The sequence below is a fragment of the Triturus cristatus genome, chromosome 10, assembly GCF_964204655.1.
Source record: "Triturus cristatus chromosome 10, aTriCri1.1, whole genome shotgun sequence".
Taxonomy (NCBI): Eukaryota; Metazoa; Chordata; class Amphibia; order Caudata; family Salamandridae; genus Triturus; species Triturus cristatus.
In genome coordinates this window covers 951350831-951371281 of record NC_140593.1, presented here as the reverse complement: position 1 = coordinate 951371281, position 20451 = coordinate 951350831, and the positions used below count along the sequence as shown (strand labels likewise).

General features: G+C 43.9%; 1 protein-coding gene across 2 annotated transcripts in view; it reads right to left on the bottom strand.

Annotated features, from left to right (window-relative positions):
• The window catches only part of LOC146796295 (gap junction gamma-1 protein-like), a 205883-nt gene that overhangs the window by 139073 nt on the left and 46359 nt on the right, over positions 1-20451 (bottom strand). Inside the window, exon 1 of one of the 2 annotated variants that reach the window (XM_085628807.1) lies at positions 1966-2079. The exons of the other annotated variant lie outside the window; for it this stretch is intronic. The gene's annotated coding sequence lies outside the window, so the exon portion shown is untranslated. Of the gene's footprint in view, positions 1-1965; positions 2080-20451 lie in introns of those variants that run through there. 2 annotated transcript variants of the gene reach the window in all.

The following is a 20451-nucleotide window of genomic DNA, read 5'->3' as shown; positions in this document are numbered from 1 at the left end:
AAAAAATATATCAATTTCATGGTCCTCTATGAGGTCGGCAATCTGAGTCGCGTGTTTGGGAAGAGAGCGGCAGTTCAGAGAGGCAAGGTTGAGGGTGACAGGCTTGCTGGGTCTCGCGGGTAGCCTAAGCTGCGTTGGTTTGCATGAGGGGCAGCTAATGAAGGGTCCCTTGGGATTATGGATGTAATCACAGGACTGCGGAGGAGGTCTGAGGCTCAAAAGGTCTCTCCGGGAGTACCGTATGTTTGAGGGGAGGGAATCAGGCAGGGGTTCTGGCCCTAGGCCCGGTCGTGCGCGGACGGGCGCAGACGGGCTTGCCTTAGGCGCGCCTTCGGCGCGCAAACGGCGCTCCCGCTGCGCTCGTCCGCTGCGCTGGGGGGGTCGGCACATTTGTGCTAGAAGTAATGGGCGTGGCCTCGCAGGGGGCGTGGCTCCACCTTTGGCGCGCTCTCGGTGATGGCGATTCCCCGAGGGTGGGGGACTGGAATTAGCGCGTCTCAGCAGCGCTTCCAGCAGGTGAGCGAGAGCGTTTTTGTGCTTTGAATGAGCAAGTGAAACAAGTTATTCAGTGACAATTTTAAAATTGAACAGTAAAAGAAACCTCCGGCTTTCCGCCTCAGAGGGTTGCAAGTGACTGGAGTCGATGCGCTGGGAGAGCGTTTAAGGAGTTGGTCGGTGGGCGTGGCCTCGCAGGGGGCGTGGCTCCGCCTTTGGCGCGCTCTCGGTGATGGCGATTCCCCGAGGGTGGGGGACTGGAATTAGCGCGTCTCAGCAGCGCTTCCAGCAGGTGAGCGAGAGCGTTTTTGTGCTTTGAATGAGCAAGTGAAACAAGTTATTCAGTGACAATTTTAAAATTGAACAGTAAAAGAAACCTCCGGCTTTCCGCCTCAGAGGGTTGCAAGTGACTGGAGTCGATGCGCTGGGAGAGCGTTTAAGGAGTTGGTCGGTGGGCGTGGCCTCGCAGGGGCGTGGCTCCGCCTTTGGCGCGCTCTCGGTGATGGCGATTCCCCGAGGGTGGGGGACTGGAATTAGCGCGTCTCAGCAGCGCTTCCATACATATATAACATACGTGTATCGGTTTGATTTAAGTTGAGATAATTGTATTTATTGAACGTCGTATACTAGCACTAGATGAATAACAATAGCTGAATGACTGCACACAAAGCACTGACCTTTGGTGTTAAATGTAAGAGATAAAGATGTAACTTGCACTCAAATCCCAGCTACCCCACTTGACCAAATTGTGTGATCCATGGGCTATCACTTAACTTGGCCCTGCCTCATTTTCCTTACCTATCCAGTGTGAGAGCACTAAAATAATTCAGTGCAGGAGCTGAGCTCTACAAACACGTCATTTATATATGGTTAATATAAAATAATATTGCTTCACATTTAATAAAAATAAAGATATAAATATAGAACATGACAAACAGATGCACTGTGGGTAACTCGTGACATTGTCGACAGGGCATGGGTTATTGCTGAATGTTTCATGTTTAAATATAATTACTTTTAATAAATGTCACTAAGTTCAGTGAAATACCAATATGCTCTTGAGGCACTGAAAAATATTTGTTCCATTTTAAAGTCTTTATCTCATCTGTTTATGACATTTGTTGACGGTTCGGCTCCCGTTTTGGCTCTAGAAGACAAAACAAATCCCTAACTCGGATCTCTCCAAGGCTGCCTGTCTCCCCACAGAAATGTATGGTCTCCTGGGCCCTTGCTAAGATGTTGCAGACAACCCCAGAAACAAATCATGCTGGCGCTTTAATCAGACATACCTTACCTCGACATCGCGATTGGCATTAAATGTAAGGGAAAACAAGAGCTCTCTGTAAAGTACAGAATCTAAAAAGGAAAGCCGGCCGAGCTCCTGTGCGCAAAAAGATTGGCACTCGCATCCTGGAACGCACTACGCGAATATGCAATATCAGCAGGTACAATAAATGTAACATATCTTACCTTCACTGGGGTAATGAATCCAAAATATTCTACTGTAGGTCCCCGCTTCCAACCAGCGGAGAGCTTAAAATCATTTGCTTTCTGGTTCCTGCATTTTGCACGCAGTTAAGTCCCACCTGTGTTCTCGAGTTGACTAATCACTCTGTGAGGAAACTATAAAGCCTTTTGTGCTTTCCTATTTTTTTCAGTGTGATATGTTCGCGTCTGTGCGTGTGGGAACGCCACGCAGGAAGCCTTCCTATGAGGCCGCAAGCCCATTTGGCGGCTGGGATACCGTCCAAAATAAAGAAAGACACGGCGATGTGGCCTGGGGGCCCAACGCCCCGTTATTTCTCCATCTGAGGGGACCGGGTCACGCAGCAGAGCTGCGCCCACACAATGGTCACAGGAAGAGGGAACATAAAATGAACACCTCTGATGGCCCTAGACACGTGGAACGCACAACACTGGGAAGGGAGGGGAGTGCCGAGGCCCAGTTTAGGAGTCATTGGGGACGGTGAAGTTCAGAATCAGCGGACACCCCTGGTTTATCTTTGAACACACCCACTCAGCCGTAGGCAGCGCCATTTTGGCAACATATGAGCGCAAATCTGCAGTGAGAAAAGCACGTTGGGCCTCATTTATGAAAACTGTCCCATCACGACGTGAAAACAGCGATGCAACAGTTTTCACTACGCCCTCCTTGCGACAGGATGGGTGCACTGTATTTAATGCACAGCGCTCCATGTCGCAAGGAGTTACAGATAAGTCAGTATTTCTGACGCATCTGTAGGCGCAAAAGTGACACATTGCTGGGGTGGGTCTGAAAACAGACACAACTCCAGCAATGTGTCCTTTCACATGGGGCAGGCCACATGTGAAAAGACTACGTCAGTCTTACGCCTGCTGTGAGGCAGGAAAAAGGTATTGAGCCAGTAATGTCCTAGAAATGTCGCAATGAAATCTCATAGATTTCAATGCACCACTTCTACGACCCTTTACTGTGGGGGAAAGCCCACCCTGCATACATTATAACTGACGCAGGTATAACGTAGTGCAGGGGTTTACAAAGTGATGCATCTGCTTAGATGCGTAACTTTGTAAATATGACGCAGCGTGGAGCATTATTTACGTTGCTGCAGCGTCACAAAAAGTGAGGCAGCAGCGGCGTAAATGTGTCGTAGGCCTTCATCAATAAGGCCCGTTTTCTTTTAAATCACCGGCCTAAACTCCGTTTTTCATTCAACGTGTGTCAAGGTGCACAGGAGCAGCTGCCAATTTCTGAATTACCTCTTAAAACGAGCATTGGCAAAATCAATAGCTACGTCGCCAACTGCTTTTGTTTTGTTGTGAGTTCTTTTTAAACTTTATTGTTGGGGGTGATGATGCATAGCTCTCACCAATAGATATATGCTAATATACATGTTTATTTAAGTTTACCGATTGGTGCCGTGTCCAAAATGATTTAATGTAGTCAATCTTGCCAGCAATACCCGGTTTACTGCTATGTCCTGGAAGTAAGGCCGGTGCTATGCTAAATAAATGTTAGGCAGTTGCTTCCACCACTGTTCCAAGGTTGAAGGCCTGATGTAATGTAAAGAGCCGCTACTGTTTGTCATTTTTAAAAATCATTTTATTGTGAAATTGGAAAAACATTGTTTTAGTTTTTCTTAAATAAACTATAAAAATAGCACCACATGCCCAAAACCAAAACAAAAGAGTTTTTCTTTTATTCTGCATTTACTACTTTAGCTTTGGTGTAATGCTTTGGTACACATTGTTGACATTAAAAATTCGAGTTACTTTCTATAATAAACAAAACCACCACTCTGGCTTCCCCTGTTCGTATGCTAATGAAGTCCCAGTCGTAGGTTGTCGCCTTGCTGCGCTGCCCAACATCACAGGGAAAGGGCAGGAATGCACCGTATTTATCCAATGTGGCCCATTCCTGTCCTTTCCCCCTGCACTGGCTCCGTTTTGGAAGCCCAGTGCCAACGCAGGGACCCTTCCGCCATGGTGCAAGGGTGCCTGTGTTGTAGGCAGGATTGTTTTTGTGAAGGAAGGGCAGCACAAAAACAATCCTGGGAGTTTTTTTCCTCTTTCTATGTGTGCTGAAGAACGCAGCTCACATAGAAAGATGAAAATGAAAAACAAAGAGAAATAAAGATATTTCTCCTTGTTACTCCTCCCCTAGGGAGGCGTATCTTTTGGCGCATTCCCAGGTTTACAAGGGAACAGCCACTGCAACGCCCATAGGAGGCCTCCCTTAGGAAGAGTAAGGCAACGCACAGGGGCACACACACACACACACGCGCACACACACGCACACACACACAAAAGGAGTACGATCAGAGTACGACCAGAGTAACAGCAGGTGGCATATGAGTATGTGCATTGCTTTCAACGGAAATACTGAAGTGCATGTACTCAGTATTTGGAGTACCTGTTTGCTCCAGAGAAGTGCCGGTACTCTACTATTAAATGTTTTGCAACAGTGCTGAGAAGTGCAGGTAATCTCACTTTCAAATTAATAAGTACAGGTATTCAGTACTGGACAGTACCTGCCCATTGAAAGCAATGAGTATGTACCTGAAATGTCCAGTGCGATGGCTACTCCTTTACTTCACAAAGCACAGTGCTAGGTTCTTTCTACTTCGGCGCACAAGTAAAGTCACAACTGGGATCTCCTGAGGCAGTAATCACACCAAAGGACCATCTCAGAAGTGCCCGACATGCATGCTGCACGAAAGGAGCTCACCCCTCACTGATGCACCAATGAGCATTCGCTGCACAGTGTGGAGGGCGGGTGCGGCGGGATTAACAGGCCTGTGCAGGAAAGCTAAAGAATGTCTTTGAGTGATAAGGGCCCATTGCCAAATTTTATTCCACCCAAGGCAACAAGTCAAAATGCACCTGTGGCTGCCAAGTCCCAACCATCTCATCACTTACCTACATTCCACTGTGGCTCAGGCATTTTCAATCTAGATGCTTCCCTTTCTTCTTTAAATATTTCACTTTCATTCACTGCTCTAATGGCAACTCCTACACCAGTGAATCCTGATCTGTACTGCAACAACTCTTCCCCATGATGATGGTGCCAGGGCTCCAGTTGCCGCCAGCACCAACCAACTCCACAGTTCTATCTTGACCTGACTGGCCCATCCACTTCCTTATATTGGTTGTCATCTGCAGAGGGGTGATGCTAGGGTTGCAGAGCTGACTTGCGGGCCACTATGTTATGTTTTGTGTATTTGTATAGCGCACAAATCTCCCAGGAGGGTATCCTGGTGCTGTTTGGTGGCCCTGGTACCATTTTGATCGCAGTGGGCACTAGACACAGAAACACTCAAACCCACTCATTTCATGCATACGAGCACTCACAACACAGTTGTTAAATACAGGCACTCAAAAACAGCATTTGATACACCGGATATGTTTATATTTTATGAACACATACATTGTTACTTGTGGATCAGTCTTGCTGATGTTTGCTCCCTTGTTCCCCTTTTCATCACACCTGTTTCCACTGTCTAAGTTACAGCCTTTCCAACTCTGCATCTCCAGACAGGCGCACTCATCACTTCATCACGATACCCTGCTTCCAAGAGACACATAATGTGAATGACTGAGCAGGTCCTGATTAGAGTCTGCTCATAATCACAGTGTGATGCAGGCCCTCTCCAACCTGTGACAGGTTGAGGCAGCCCTGAGAAATTTTAAAAAAGTGCTGCTGGATTCTTCAGCAGCAACTCCGCATTAGTATACACAGAGGGACTTATTTATGAGAGCCTTGCTCCACTTTTGCACCAAATAAGGTAGCACACGCGTGACATATGGCTCTCATAAAGATTTATGAAGCCACGCAAAGCCATCCTGCGTGATTTTGAGTGGCCTCATAAATCATAAGTAAGGGGATGCCGCCCAAATTGCGGCGTCGGATTACTCTGTGCTTGGGAGGCGGCAATGGGTGTTGCAGTAGGTTTTCCCAAACAACACCCATGGAATTGACACTGCCCCAGATTTATAAAGTGATGTAAACCTGTGGAAACTCCAGATCTGTATGCCTCCCAAGGTGAGGAATAATGAAAAGAAATATGTTCACTTAACCTCGTTTTTTCCTCTTTCAATGTGTGCTGTATTCTGCAGCACACATAGAAAGAGGAAAGACCTCATAGAATTGTTTTTGTGCAGGAAGGTGTCCCTTCCTGCAGAAAAACAATCCTGCCTGCAACAGAGGCACCCTTGCACCATGGTGCAAAGATGCCTACATTGGCACAAGGCTGCCAAAACTGCCCCAACACAGGCAGGAATGCACAGTATTGCTTAACACAGTACTTTCTTGCCCTTTTACTTCGGCATAGGGCAGAACGGCAAGGTGCTTTGCTGCACTGCCCTATGCCACTAATGAGGTCCAGAGGCTCTGTGGGCTTGCAAGCTGCTCGGGCAGCATGGCAGCACCTGTCCAGCGCTGGTGAATATCCCTAACCTGAACCTGCCATGCCCCCTGCCCTGCTGTCCAGCAGAGAACGGGTAATCTCCCTGGCTAAGGTGAACTTCTGGTACAGAAGTGTGGGAAATTCAGAAGTGCTGGTCTCAGTACCGGTGAGAAGAGCCCAATATAAAGCACTAGTTCACTTAGATAAAACAATCCAAAGCACAAAGGGTAGACAAAGGTACCTATTTCAGGCGTTAATTTGTTCCCTGCGAAGGACCACAAATTAGTTTCCTTTATCAGTGCTCCGTTCGTGAAAATAATAAGACAAAAATGTACTCAAAAGCTGTCACCAGTGCTGCAAAAGGTAGTGGTGCCAAACACCAAGACTGTTTAGGCTTGATTCCCCCTCAAGCATCTTTAATCCATGACCAGACACACCCTGCCCCTCCTGCACGCTCTTTTCATCTCTGCTTTCTCCCTTTGTCACTCTTTTTCAGTTTTTCTCTTCCTCCATCTTTCTTTCTCTTGTGCTAGGTTAAAGTCTGACGAGGGAAAAACATAAGCGCCGGTGCCCAAAAATAAGTGGTGGTGGCCCAACCTGAAACCACCGGCTCAAATTAAGCACTGCCCTTGAGAATCCATCCTTGTTAGTCAAATTATTTGTCCTGAACTCTGACATACACATTTCGCCGAGACTTGCATGAATTTTGACTCTGATCGTCCACACTGTTTGGATTGAGAGCAAAGTGATATCAGTGGGCAAATAAACACATTAGCTCAAGACATCTGGTTAGATGTATTAACCTCTATTTTACCCGCACTGAATAAAGTTCATATTTTTCTCCCATCTAAAACTCAATATTTCAACCTTGACACCATTGCATTTACTAACGAAACATACCCAAATAGAGGCTAATCCCAATGATCAGGAATCATGTATGCTAAATTCAGTTCTGACTGACTCAAAGATTGAAGGGGTTGGTGATCAATTGTTTAAAGCTTTTTTACAATTGCACAAAGACCCATGGATTAGAGTTGAGATGGGTCCTACTCAGTGCAGGCTCCTCCGCTAAGGCAGAGGAGCATCGCCCCACTGCCTTGAAGCAGTAAAAGAAAGGAACAAATAAAATGATAATAACGTAATGTTATTATCATTTTATTGTGGCCTCCTGCTGCGGCAGCTATGCGTGACGAGGCGGGGCGGGGCTGCAGATCAGGAGAGAAGTGGAAGCACTCTCCTTAGAATGCAGTGACTGTTTGGCCGGCCCTCGTGGGCCGGCCAAGCAGTCATGCTCACTTTCCCTGTTCTCCATGGAGGCTGCATTACAACCTGCATGGAGTACACGCCCAGGCCACCTTTACCTGGCTGAGCACCGAACCACGGCGCTCAGACCAATCACAACTCCGTATTGCAGGGTTGTTATTGGTCAGGGGAGGCTGGCTGCCTGCTTTCTGTTTCTGTCCTGACGCGAGGAGAGACTACGGAGAGATGCGGCGGTAAGGTAAGTTTTTTTTCTTTTTTTTAAATAGCCCCTTTCCCCCCACTCTCCCTTCCCCTGCCTCTCCACCCCCTATCCATGCCAGCCGCCACTGGTCCTAGTAACTAATGCTATTTTCAAGTGAAGAAAGGCAGCAGGGATGTATTTTGACATCTCTGTTTACTTTTTATTTGGCAGACTTACCAGCGCCTATATGATGCATCACCACGCTCCACCAAAACAAGGCAGAGGCACATTTAATTTACTTGTAAGTCAATTTACTGATGTATGCAGATGATATACTTTGTATTAGATCATACAGCAATAGGTCTCCCAAGGAAATTGACCGCTTTATATAAATTTGCATCACTGTATTACCTTAGCATAAATTAGTATGAACCCAAAATTCTGGTTATCCTAAAGGTCAGGCACATACAAGGAACATACAAACTTTACCTGAAAAATGCATAATAATCTTATTGAAACTGTGAAGCAGAATGGATATGTAGGTAAGTGGCTATTGCAAATCTATCCGTCACTGCATATATCCCTATGCAAATGGGTAAAGATGCTTCATAGGTTCTGAGATACTAAACATTTTTTGCTGCTGTAGGGTATCAAAAGACTGAAGCTCTTTTGAGTCTCCATACTAAAAAAGCCCAGCTTAACTTGCCTATGAATTAAATCCTTGTTTGAAAGAAATTGCCATGCAAGAGAAAATTGAAAGCTGCTTAACATCTGTCCTGATGTTAAGAAGACATTTTTCTATTCTGGCATTTGTTTGGGAATTAGGGTCTGCCAGCATTACATATTGAGGCCTTGCTCAAATTGTTCTGATTTGAACCATGAAACATTTGCTATACTTAGAATTACCCTAACCTCCTCAATGAATGGGTATAGATTTCCCAAAATGGTGGCATATGCAGCTGAATCGTCTATAGGTTAGCTATGCAGAATAAATGCAGTTATTATATATCAGCCAATTTAGGCTCCAAGGTCAGGTGTTGTAAAAACATTTTTTTAAAAGAGCTGGATTAAAAGTTGTTTTTATTGCCTGGCTTCAACTTGGCAGAAATAAGGCTTTTGGCTGTTCATATTCTGCTTCAATGTATGTCATAATGCATGTTATTTTATTGTCCTAGTTTGTTGGTTTAGTTATAAATCCTCTGTTTTCTTCTAGTAATATTGTAACATTTACTGATGCGGCAATATTTTATATGAGCCTTGTACTGTGACTCTCCGATAAAGGCCTTCGGTATATTTTTAGACGTGTAATATGTGCATACCCTGAGCGGTTTAAATTAATAAAATAAAATAACATAAATAAATAAATACTCTGCCAAAGAATTGCAGGTAACCAGAGTACTACACACCGAAATTGGAGACACAATTCTTATTTCATTCTGAGCTGTAGTCATTTTAGTATCTCCTATAAACATGCCGTGGTGTTCCCCTAAATGTAAAGTCTGAAATAACAGAAACTATATTTAGATTTTTTTCGTAACTGGATCTATATTTATATTCAAGTTATTGTTGTGCTACAGATCTTTTGATTAGTTGTACTATTTTTTTTAGAGTTTGTTTAAATCTAAAAAAAGAAAATATTTGCAATTAAAATGTGGATTCAAGAAATCAACCACTTTATATTATTTCACTATCATAAACTCATAAACGAGTATTAAGATGTTGGGGGATGAAGCACCTGTGCGACTAAACCATGCTTTCTAAGCACCATGCTTTCTAAGCAGACCTTGATTTAGAATGTCCAGTTTTAAAAGATAAAGGATGGTTCCTAGTTCTAAGACTCCATTAAGCCAAAGAGCTTACTGAGAGTGGACAAGAGTAGGGGTCGGCATTCTTTTTTAATTTTATTTTTGCAGGATGCAGAAGCAAACTGTGGCAACATTCTGTACAATTTGCTTTGCACCTAACAGAAATGGAATGAAGGGAAACAGCCGGGGGGACTGGCACCATCCTGCTCACGACCCACTTGGCTTATAGAGACCATGTGGTTCTCCCTAGAGAAACAAGGTCCAGGCAGAACCACAAGAACTGCCTGATGTGTGGACAGTTTGGGCGTTTTCCCTGGACCTCGTTTCTCTAGACACAACCTCACGAAGTAAACGAACTGAACGAAATGCCCGAAATAAATTCATTTCTCGGGTTCACCTATAGAGCAAACTTGGGTAGTTCTATAGCCTTATATTTCGCTCTGAAGGAAAATTAAATTAACATTTTTTGCATTTTTTCGGAAATACTTACATCCAGCCATAGTCAAGAGAGAGAAACTGTTCCCCCTTACTGTCCCCCCATGCGGAATGAGTAGGCTCTTAGGTATATCCAAATTTAAATTATTCCTGTACTTTCACAAGGGAGAGTTCAGGGAAGCCAGGGACTACCCTGGTGTGGAGATGCTGAGCTCAGTGAATACTATGGAACCGCGGAGGGGTTGTCTTCTATCAGTGGTTGAACCACTGATCAGTAGCCAGTCCCTCTACTGCAGGTCTGTGACTCTCCGCGAGCCGTCCCGGGTCAACTGCAACCGTGTCCTATGAGATATCTGCTGAACCAAATGCTGAAACATCAAAAAATACAACTTTCGCTGCTCATTGTCAGAATGGGAAAGTGAGCTGCGCGTTCCTTTAACTAGTAGAATGCACATTTTCCCGTAGGGCATCCTGCTAACACCACCAAAGTTCACACCAGATCATCGCCTCCAACCACACCTGCTGTACTAGGGTGCGGCCCATCTACTGACTGACTTCTTGATCTGTTCAAGTTACTTCTGCTGTACTAAATGTGACAGTGCCTATTAATCTAGCTACATGACAAATGATGAACCTCTGTAGGATGTAATATGTGACTCATGAAGGCTCAGAACAGCAGGCCGTCATGGGTTTTTCAAAGTGTGGCTTTCTGTTTTATGAGATGCCTTCAATAAAAGCTCTAGGGACAGGATAATAAATGAATTAATGTGCAACAAATTCTAGCAGGATGCAAGTAATGTTAACTTGACTAAGGGGGGTGGGTGGTAGTGATGCATTTTGCCTTTCTGCCACAGTTAGAAGAGAGCAGAACATTACTACAGAGGAAAATGGTGACAAGCAGAAATCAACAATGCTTAATTTGGGCAGGTGCTTGCAGGTGGTGGGCCATGACCCTCATTTTTTAGGGTATGACCACCGCTTCCAAATAAATTGTCAAAAATGAAAGGCGATGGAGGTGGAGGATGGTGCATTCAAGGTGGCAACTCTCAAACTTCGATCTGTTAACTTGTGCCTTCCAAAGCCCATATCTGACGGTGAAGAGATCTTTGATGTACCAATTGCTTTAGGCGGGATGGCACCTGACAGTAGTGGTGTGGATAGAAGTAACGTTCCCGTTAGCCTTTTGCAGCCATCTGCAGTCCCTCGCCACCCTCCCATCTACAACAATGCAGCATGAAGAAACACCATGTGGAGAACATCTGAAGTTTAATTGAGTGTCTGCCGGTTTCAACTGGGATGGAAATAGAGTGTACAAAACCGCTCCATAGACGCCTCGATGCCACTTGTTCCCACAACTCATCTGAGATGAGACGTGGCTGCAGAAGAGAGTGAACACTGAGCGGGGCAAGTGTGTGGAATTTCGAGAAGAATGTCCCCCTTGATATGTATAGCTACTGTGGTGGAAACCACATCACGGAACTGAGAAGATATGAGGACACACCTTTGGCCACCTGTTCTGTACCAAAATCTAGAGACTGAAGCTGAAAAAGCATTGCAGGCTTTGGTGGTCATCAAGGGGAGCAGTCACAAATTGGTTGTATTAAGGTTGCAGTCTTTAATTCTACTCTGTGGTACTCCTAAGCCGTTCATGTGGCAGACGTTGGACACCTGTGTGTTATTCTTACCAACATTGTAGGCCAGTTCCTCATGCTGTCACACTGGGCAGAGGAGTGAGAGACGGTAATTCAATCTAAGTTACAAGTGATCCCAGGCTTGCATTGTACTTCTCATGCAATAGCAGAGCTCAAGTGCACAGTGAGATTGGTCTTGTTCATTCATTTTTTTGCTCTGTTGTTGCACAACATTGAGCGCTTCTTTCTTTGACTCACTTGTCTGCTTGGAATCCCACATACAGTGATGCCTTTTGGCCCCGTCCCAATGGTCATGTGATCCCCACATGTGCTCTGTCATACCCAACTGGAACTGTGAGAAGCCATGACAATAATCATTATAAGTCTCCCCATATCAAGAGTTCATTGCCCTTTGTTTCCAGACGACCAACCATGACACACATCAAATGTGGAACAAATGCCTTCATGGCTTCCATTAAACCACCTTCTCTTCTTTGTAGCTATATGTGGCCATCAGTAATTATTGCTAACAACATGTCTCATGCCGTACTTGAATCTATTTTGAGAAAATCTCCACAATTGGGGTGATAATAGGTATAATGGATTTAGGAAACCAGACATGGCATGACCTGGAAGGTCAGCAGTGGACAAAAGGTTGACCAGGTGATGAGCTACGGGTATGGCTCAAACTCTATAGTTCTACAAAGTATCTCTGTCCCACACAGGTCCCTGTGTGTGCACATATTGTTTGTGTCCAATCAATTTGCTCAGTTGACCTTTTCCCTGTGCCTGACATTTCCCATTCCCTTACATCCTACAGTAGCCACTAGGCTGTGTTCTTCCACTATGACAATCAAATGGTAATACACACAGACAATATCAGGATGACAACCGTGATCCAATCCACTCGTAGTATGAATGTAAATGGGATGTCTCATAATATTAGGAGAAAAAAATGAGCTGCAACATTTGCATACTAATGGCATGGAGGTTGCACTCATATAGGAAATACATTATAGCCCACTTCAATAAGAGATGCTTCAACGAAATTGGATTGAGCTGGAGATTAGCAGCAGCCATATTGCTTCTTAGTCTGGTGCTCCACAGAGCCCTTCATAGAATTCACAGTAGAGTGAGGAAGCAAATTGGTGGTCCCAATGGAAGATTTATTTATTTATTTGAGAGTTTTATATAGCACTAGCTAGACTTAAGGGTATCAGAGCACTTTACAAGACATGTGAACAGGTTCCAAACAGTGATAAGAGGCTTCATACGGGTTGACATAGTATAACCAGAGGGAGTAAAAGCAACACAGTGTTATAGGTCGATCAGAGAGTGAAGGTTAATAAAACAATATAGATCAATAGTGTTAGCGGCAATTTTAGCCACTGAGGGGGTCAAGTGGACATGAAGAGTGATCCTGTCTGCGTGGTGGGAGCATGGGTACAACGAATCAGGTTGGTAGCAGGTTGAAATATGTATTCTTCAATAGTGATTCGAGGTCCAGTTTGAAACAAGTATAGGAGGGATTACAATGGAGATCCTTAGGAATTGTGTTCCAAATCCTTGGGGCATTTCCTGAGAATGAACGCTTATGGGATATTTATTTTTCAGTTGGGGAGGGATGAGGAGAAGTGAGTTGGAGCTTATCAGGGCCAGGCTAATACCCACTCTCGATAGTTTGTTCTCCAGATAAATCAGGTTAGCGGTGTGAAGGGCTTTGTGGGTGATACAAGCTGTCTTGAAGATGCATTTTCCTTCCATGAGGAGCCAACTGAGACTCTTGAGAGCAGGTGAGATGTGGTCAAACCATTTGGTTCCCATGAGGAGTCTGGAGGCTGCATAAAGAGTTGTACTTAGAGTCACAAGGTGACTTTTTGAGGTCCCAGTGATGATGGCGTTACTGTAGTCGAGCTTTGAGAGGACTAGTGGTTGCACTACAGTCTTTAGATTTTCAGGGGGAATAGGCAATTTGATTTTCTTGAGATGTTTTAAGGTGCAGAGCACCCCTTCGGCTGAGTTGTTGATGTGTTCTTTCATTTACATGCTTTTGTCGAGGATCATTCCCACAGACTTCACAGAGTTAGAGAGTGAAAGAGAACAGTTAAGTGCATCTACACTCATTAGCCATTCCTGGATTGGCAAAGGTTTGTTCTTGGGGGAAAAGAGTAGAAGTTCAGTTTTAATAGAGTTCAGCTTTAAGTGGTTGGTGCTTAGCCAGGTTTGTACCTTGTTTAGTGGGGTATTCAAATGGCTAATGTCACTGTGAGATGTTAATTTGTAGTAAATTTGTGTGTCATCGGTATAAAAGAGGTATTTGACATCCGCTTGGTTCAGAATAACTGTGAGGGGTTCTACGAAGAGATTAAAAAAGGGCTGAATTTTGGTGTTGTTTTGTTTCAAGAAAAGGGAACCGTACTGTGGGCTTGGAGCTGTGTGGCCTGCACCATTGATTACTCCTGTTTCACTGCTCTGCACTGCCGAGAGACTTTTACTGTATGTATGCAATATGCTTTTGTCATTCTAGCGGCCGGCCGGATGGTTGTAGGCCCATACCTGTAACTTTTACAAACTGCAATAAACGGTTTCAAAAAAAAAAAAAAAAAAAAAAAAAAAAAAAAAAGGGCTGAAGAGAAGAATGAGCCTTGTGGAACTCCTTGTGGAACTGGTGTAGGTTGAGAGAGACAGCTGTTGATTTTTACTTGTTGAGAGTGATGTTGTTAATAGGCCGTAAACCATCTCAAGACCGTGCCTTTAATGCCAGTGTGATTCTTGAGGGTCTCAAGTAAAGCTTGGTGATTATCTGTGTCAAATGCCGCCAATAGGTCGTGTACGATTAGCAGACAGGAGTCGCCTTCATCTAAGGTTCTTAGAATGTCATCTGATATATTGAGCATACAGTTTCCGTGCTACAACCTTTTCTAAATCCTGATTGGAAGGTATCATGAGGTTGAATTTGTCAATGTGTTGGTTGAGTTGTATCTGGACACACTTTTCGATCCCTTCTGCAAAGAAAGATAGGTTGGTGACAGATCTGAAGTTGTTGAGGTCCTTAGAATCCATCCCAGGGTTTTTAAGAATGGGTTTGATTTGGCCAAGTTGGAGGGCTTCAGGTACACAGCCTGATGAGAAAGAAGCATTGATGATTTTGTTCCAGAACGGGGAAATGATGTAGCTAAGGTTCTGCACTTGGGAGAAAGGGAGAGGGTCGGTAGCAAGGCATGTAGGCATTACGTCTGCAATTGTCTTGTACACTTAACCTTCTGATAACAGTTGGATCTCAGACCAGATGGCACTGTTTCAGTAGGAAAAGATCCTTATTGACTTTAGCTATATGTGTGTATCTCAGGTCTAGAGTAGAGCCTGGAGGGGGTGTTGCCATGGAGACAGGTCTATCACTGTCATCGGGGCAGGAGGGCTGAGGAGTAAGACTTGCTGAATGGGTAGGAGAGTGTTCAATTTTTGCTATTTTCTCAGTATAAATGTTATTTCTTCACAAAGTTTGTTGGTGGTTATTATTTCATGATGGGAGGTGAGGGTAGTTTGTTGTTTTATCATGTTGAAGAGGTCCCTCGATCTTTTCTTTGCACATTCAAGCTGAGTGTAAAACAAGGCGCCTTTTCTCTTAAGATGTCTTTCTTGTAGGAGAATGTGGAAAGACCACGCACACCAATTGTTGAATTGAATTTATACCAGTTAGGGCGTGCTGTAGAGGAAAGCGTCTCCTAAACCAGGACGCAAGAATGAATGAGAATTTGCACTAATCCAAATGAGTAGTGTCCCTCTAAGCACAGCCAAAGGGCAACGAAGTTGCAGGGTAAGTCGCAAAGTAATGCAGAGTTTCAAAGAAAGTTCCAATATGCAATTTTATTAACAAATGTCTGATCAATGTTCAATTCCTCGTTACATTCACGGGATTGTAGATTAGACACAAAGGTTCAACACAGGACTTTTTTAACATGCGCTCAATGCATTTCGGGTCACGCACGACCCTTCATCAGGAGAAGTCCTAAAAGAATCCAAAAGGAGAGTTTTAACGACCTGCTCGAATGTATGGATAACAGTAAGTGAAAAAAAGTCCACCAGTTTAAAAAAAATCTGAAATGGAGTGACGGTGAAAGTGAAGAAAACGTATCAGTAAACTTTTGTTCTTGTCTTCGTATATTTTTTCGTCTTTTTATTGTTTCAAAACCCCTCCAGCCCTCTCACCTTTTTCTGTCTCACTTTTAATGTTTTCAAAACTTCTCTTAGCCCCTTTACCTTCCTCTTGTTACCATTATATTATCATTGTATTAACATCATTATGTTAGGACTCCATTTCAATATGGCTGCCGCTAGGATTATTTATCATTTAACCCCTTTTCGCTTTCTCTTCTCACGCAACGGTTATTAGCGTGTTCCTTTTTTCTCTTTACTATCCACTACAGCTGTTGGTGTTAGACTACACGCGTATATGCTGTTCGTCTTTCGGACGTTTGAAACTTTTGATTACTCAACTTTCAGGTATGCTTTGTTTTCAAACACATGTTATTGGGCTTCTTATAGCGTATCACGTAATTTTTTTCCTTTTCACAAGCGGTTCTCCATAACGGGTTGACCCGAAGTTCTTATCGATTCTAAACATCGCTTTTCACACACTCTTATTATAGGATCAACTAATCATTTCTTGGTTGTTTTTTCTTTTAACAAATCACTTTTGGGATTCCTTTGTGGGTCTCCGTTTTCTCTACCGCCAACTACGTTTTCTTCACTTTCACCGTCACTCCATTTCGGATCTTTTTTAAACTGGTGGACTTTTTTTCACTTACTGTTATCCATACATTCGAGCAGGTCGTTAAAACTCTCCTTTTGGATTCTTTTAGGACTTCTCCTGATGAAGGGTCGTGCGTGACCCGAAATGCATTGAGCGCATGTTAAAAAAGTCCTGTGTTGAACCTTTGTGTCTAATCTACAATCCCGTGAATGTAACGAGGAATTGAACATTGATCAGACATTTGTTAATAAAATTGCATATTGGAACTTTCTTTGAAACTCTGCATTTCTTGTAGGAGAGACATTTGGACTTGAGGAGAGCGAGGTGAGTCAGTGAAGGGTTTTGTCTCCATAATCTTTCAGTCTTCCTTAGTTGCCTCCTTTCTGTGTTTAGGTCAAGATTGAACCAGGATCTACACTGGGTTCTTCTGGATCTCTTGAGTTTGAGCGGGCCACTTGGTCAAGCAGATTTGACATCGTTGAGTTACAGTGGGCGATGAGGTTATCTACCATACATAGATGTAATAGGGCATTGATCCTGGTTTTCAGTTCCGAAGGTGAAATTTGTTGGATGTTCCTTGCCCAGTGCATGCATCTGTGGCTGGGTTGTATCTGGGGTTGACATTGAGATTAAAGTGTATAAGGTGGTGATAGAAGGGAGACAAGATCATTTATGGCAATTATCACATCTAGAGTAGCACCTTTATTATATCTCTGTTCTTTGCAGAGTTGTTTGAAATCATTAATTTTGAGTAAATTTGATAGGTTACGGACTGTGGTGTCATCTGTGTCATTCCAGTGAAGATTGAAATTGCCTAAGAATACGTCATTGATGTTGGTTAGACAAACCTGTGTTTTCAGGTCGGATAACTCATTGGTGAAGAATGAGTGAACACCGGGGGTGGTAGATGGTGTGAAGTTTATTGGGAGTTGCACCTTTTGTTATGAGTTTAACTCCTAGGTATTCAAATGTCGAGTAGTTTGTGTTCTAAAGGTGTTGATATGGGTGGCTTCCTTGTGAATGATTGCTAGCCTGCCTCCTATATGATCTGGTCTGCCCCATCGTATAATGGAATAGCCAGGTGGTGAGAGCAGATTGAGAAAAGGGGTCAAGTCATGGTTGAGCCAAATTTCGGTTAAGAATGCAATGTCAATTCCATCTGTTAGTATAGTTTCAGCTGCTTGTTTAACTGCTGATCTGCAGTTCAAGAGCAAGCAGATTGGGGAGTCAGGATTATTGTTTCGAGAGTGGATAGTTTGGATACTGGTGTATTGAGCAGGGCATCTGGGAACTGTATTTTGTTCGGGGGTTCTATTTGTGCCGATGATTACTGGAATTCTGGATGGAGTCTTGGAGGTCCTTTGGGATGGATTAGAGCACTATGAATCGCTAAGTGATATCGCTTTGGAAGGGGATAGAGGATTGAGGGCCAGAGGAAGAGGTGTGGCGCAGCAGCCAGGGCAGCTGACTCTGGAGCACAGGGCTCATGGTTCAATCCTTGGTGGCAGCTCAGCTCAGCACCATGTGTCTCTGGGTATAGCTCACTTAATCTCCCCAACGGCCCTCAGCACCTTGAGACCCTTAGGGGTGAGTAGTTTGCGCTTTACAAATACCGGATTCAGATTTTAGATTTAAGGCATGGTGGGGTCTGTGAGATAGGTGACCAAGGGGAATGGAGGCCCAGTAGGTGTGCCTAGTGTCACTTGGAGAACCTTTATGGGAACTCATAATTCTATTCATAGAGTTGGGGCTACATAGCAACTTGGTCTGGGTCAGGAGAGCCCTTATGTGAGAAATTTCCTTGGCAAGGACATCACGTTTCTTTTCTATTCAGCTAAAGGTTGTGTTTGGTAAGTCGGGGAAGTTCTCGGGCCCCTAGAAGGGGGATAGGTAGAGGTTTTGATGTGTTTAGCAGGCGGGTGAACGATATTCATGCAGTGGTCAGGGTAATTGAGATTGGAAGCATAGTGTGTTTGTTTTAGCTGGGTGTGTTCCATGTTCTAGGTCATGTTTGGAGGGACTAGGGTCATCGCTGTAGTAATCTTAGGATTGGGGACAACATGATTAAAGTGTACGACCGCTGTCTGGGTTGTTTTGTAGCAGTTGGAACTCATTTAGAGGGTGATGTTGGTGGGTAGTGTGGTTGTGCTGGAGAGTTGGTGCTGGGTTGTCAGTCTGGGATGAAGGGGTGATTGGGGAGTGGGAATGTGGTGTGCGATAAGGGAGATAAGTGTTGGGAAATGGCAGTCAAAGATCGTGATGTGTAGTTCCATCCTGAAGATGAATATGATGGCCTCCCCCATGAAATTTTGGAAGGGGGCAATGGTGAGTTTGGTTCCATATGGGATATTCGTAGAGTTTGTAACTTGTAGATGAAGAGGGATAAGCATTCTCCATTTTGCAGGACATTTTGAGAAGAAAATGAAATCAGTTTTCTGATCACCCTTGTCTGTGGTGAGGTAGGTATCTAATATTAGTTGTTCCGGAAATCTTTTGAGAAGGTTGTGTTTGAACCTTTTAATAGCAGTTTTGAAGAGATTGGTAGGATATTTAATGATCCAGGAGTTAGATTGTAGACCAGTCGCTGCGCGTACCTGCACGCGTCCAGGACCCGCTCCACCCCCCGCGAGACCCCCATTGATTGAACCGTGTGCCGCCTGTAATGAATTAATTTCCCGGCACCGGAACCCCGCCTCCATACGTTGAGCAGGTTGGACTGAGTTTTATACTCGAGCCATTGTTTTCTATCGAGGCATTCACTGCTCTGGCGAGCCCTCCGTTGCAACTTCCTTAACTGTCGACAACCCCATTACTTACCTTCCCATATGCTAAAGTTCATATGCTCACATTTGTCCTGAAGATGAACTCAAATAATTGAGTTCGAAACGTCGTCGACCTTACGCAACTTGAACCTTTTTGTACTGATTTAACCAAGAAAAAATGGTTCTCTATTGTTGCCAATGCGATGTTCTTTTTTAAAAAAAGTCCACTCTCACCTGCACTTCACGCTTGTTGTCACTAAATATGTGAGCACTTGAATTCATCCTATGTACAATAAATAAGTGTCATATATTGACCTTTCCTGTCCCCTGTTTCTCTATATTAAGTATCATTCTCCCGTATGAGTCTTTGAACCTATACAAAATCATCCACCCTCTTAAGGGTTTCTCTTTGTCCTGGACCTTCTTAGGCCATCCCGAACCATTGTTTTCTTCTACATTGTATCACCCCAGGTTCCCTTGTCCTTCATAAACACCGATCCAGGAGTTAGGGCCCATCTTTCCATGTTGGTGCTATGAGATTCAGGGGGAGAGATTGTGGCTGTTCTTTGTGATGAGATTGCCTGCAAGGATGGAGTGGAGTGTTGTATATTTAGTATTTGTGACCCTGGATAACTGGAACTGGGTTTGTTGCTTAAAAAGTGACCAGCAGCGCACTATCCGGGTGACAGATTGTGTCTAGTTATTCCTATGGGTTTCCTTTATCAAATTCCAGCTCCCTTTTTTGTATAATAATACATATAATCTATCTATCTATCTTTCTAGCTTTACTTAAAAAATAAAGGCTACAGGGAAGTTATAGTTAGGAAATAGAATTAAAAACCTTAGAAATTCACTGAAAAAAGTGAGTGTCTGTGTGAGTGACTGTATGGGACAGGGAGTGGTCATCTGAGTGCTTGTAGGGATGAGTGAATGAGTATGTAAGTGGTTGTGAGAGTGTGTGAGTGGGTGTGCGAGTAATATGGGTGTGTCAAAAGGTCTGTTGAGATACTGTATGGGTGAGTCTGGCTATCTGAATGATTGCATCATTGATTAAGTGGGTGCATGAGTAGCTGTATGGGTGATTGCATGGCTGTGGAAGTTGTATGAGCGAGTAAGTGGTTGTATGACTATCTGTATGAGTGAGTGAGTGGTTGTGTGAGTGGCTGTATGTGTGAGTGATTGCATGGATAAGTGAGTGGGTGTATGTCAAGTTGTATGTATATGTGAATAGGTATGTGAAT